Source organism: Pan paniscus, chromosome 15 (genome assembly GCF_029289425.2).
Source record: "Pan paniscus chromosome 15, NHGRI_mPanPan1-v2.0_pri, whole genome shotgun sequence".
NCBI classification, from domain to species: domain Eukaryota; kingdom Metazoa; phylum Chordata; class Mammalia; order Primates; family Hominidae; genus Pan; species Pan paniscus.
The window spans coordinates 86,424,894-86,427,460 of record NC_073264.2 but is presented as its reverse complement, the minus strand read 5'-3'; positions in this window follow the sequence as shown (position 1 = coordinate 86,427,460).

Sequence of the window (2,567 nt, the reverse complement as noted above, 5' to 3'; positions counted from 1 at the left end):
ATGATTTTGAGATGTAGGCCCTGACACAAGCATTCCTCATATTTCCTGATGCCTGAATGTCCACATTAAAGGCTCTGCATCATGTAACTGCATTTAAACTGGGCAGATTCTGCTAAGGATAGGGCATAGATGGAAATAAAGTACATTTTTCATTCCCTATTCGTTCTTAAACCCTACTAATGTCAGAGAGAATTATGTGTTATACAAAGGAGAGAAAAATAGATCATTATTTCAGTCTACCACTCTGTACGTTTTTGTATTCAGCAATATTAGATTTCTTTCCTTTTAATATCAGCCTCTAAATACATGGTAGGTGTTTAATGCATGCATGAATACCTAATGCTGCTGATGCGTCCTTCAGATTCTGACCGTCACTATCTGTACATAGTTAGTAATAAGAAGGTAGTAATGAAACAAAACCATTTTTCACATTTCTGGCCTAATCTCTAGCACATTGCCCACCCCTTGCTGTACACACACACACACATAAAAACACACACACACTTTTTAACATAGCAGAGCTCTCTCAGGAAGGGAGAAATGTAACCTGGGCACATAGAAATGATCACAAACTCTTATCTTGAAAAGTAATTCTAAATTGGTATTACTAGCTCTGACCTGTATCTATAGTATTAATTTCAGCATGAATCATATGTGGCTAGGATATAATGCATAATATTGATTTTGATTTTTTTCCCTCCAGGCTGTGTCTTAGTTCCTGGCCTTGATCTTAAAAGTAAGATAGATGTTAGGCATTATTATCTAGCAGAAGGGGTAAAAATCAATTTTATCTCCTGACACTTCATTCCCTTTTTCTGCAATGGCAAGGTAGTAACATTGGAACAACTGTAAACTCACATTTATTTATTTAAAACTGGGATGCTGGTCTGGGAATCCACTACTCTAGGCTCTTCTTTGTACCTTGTGCATATTTTCAAATGAAAAATACGTAGTGAGTATGAGAACCTGTTAACCTGCTTTTTCACAGTAATAATAATTTCATAAAGACATCTCTTTAAGAATAAGGTAACATTGAAATTTTTTTGAGATAATTTTAGATTGGCAGAAGAGTTGCAAGGATAGTACAGAGAGATCCCATATACACCTCATCAAGCTTTTCCTAATGTTAACTGTTTACATAACTGTTTATCAAAGCTAAAAATTTAACATTGGTATAATACTGCTATCCAACCTGCAGGCTTTGGTCAGATTTCCTTAGATTTTTCACTGGTATCTTTTCTGTTGTTGTTCCAGAATCCAATCCAAAACACCACACTGCATTAATTGAATTTTTTTTTAGAAATACACTTTTGAGAAATATCTATTTGTCAATGGCAAGAATATAAATGTAACTGAGCACCTAATCATAGAGATTATTTTGATGATGTTTTCAAAATTTGCCAGTAAAGGAATGAGGTTTGGTGAATCAGTCAATAGTCTAGTGAAACGGTTTCCAACTTTACTGTTAAGACACATAGTTATATTTCCATTTTAATCGGTGGAAAGATATGTCACAAGCAAAACAATACTAATAGTAAAGTATTAAAATTTGTGAATGGTTTATGCATTTATAAATTTGACTGAATGAAAGATTAACCTCACTCTCACTTGCATTTTGAAATGCTTTTTGGAGTGAGAGGGAAAGAAGTAGAGTTACAATTATGAGCTCTAAATTTCTCGTAAACCTAACTGCATTCATTAATTGTTTTATTCTTCACTTCTTCATCTTTGAAATGGAGCAGTAATCCTCATTTCCTTTTTAATGTAATAGAAACCAAGATCTTTATTGTAAGCATAGTAGCTGTATCAGTGCTCAATATCTTGAGGAAACAATTTGAAAATTATTTACTCAGCTTTTAATCATCTTGTTCCTAAAAGATTGATTGCACCAACTCAGATTATATCTAGACTTTGGGGACTATGGTAACATAAGGACATGCTCTGTAGAAAATCTGTTATAAAATCCTACTTTCTCTTCAGTTTCTTTCTGTGTTAGAGACCATGTTGGTTGCTGCCATTATTTGTGGAACAAGCAAATGAGTTCATATATGCTACAGAACTGCCTCCAAATTATTTTCTTCTATTTTTTTCTTCCTTCCTTTATTCAAGACAATGTGAGTGTCTAATATGGTCCAGGCATTGGATTATGCATTGGGAAGAGAAGATTAATAAGACATGACTTCTCTCCTTATGTTCACAGCTTTGTAGAGGCAACAAATATAAAATCGATGAGAGGTCCATAATAGTCATGTATAAAAATTATTTTTTACACCGTAAGTACCTAATTCTAGCAAACAGGTAACGTTTTAAGTGAGCCTAGAAGAAAAAAATATGTCATTCTCCAAGGACCAAGTAGTTAGTATAAAGGGAAGGTGATTCCAGGCAGAGAGAGCCATGTGTTAATGTACAGGGGAAAAGGCTTATGAGAACTTGAAATTCAAGTAATTCGAAAGGACTCCTGGGCAGGATATTGTGTGACAGAATAACAATAATGAGACCAGAAATTACACCTATCAGAACTGGGGCCCTAATGTCTGTCTAATCCAAGCTAAAGATGATGAGGCTTG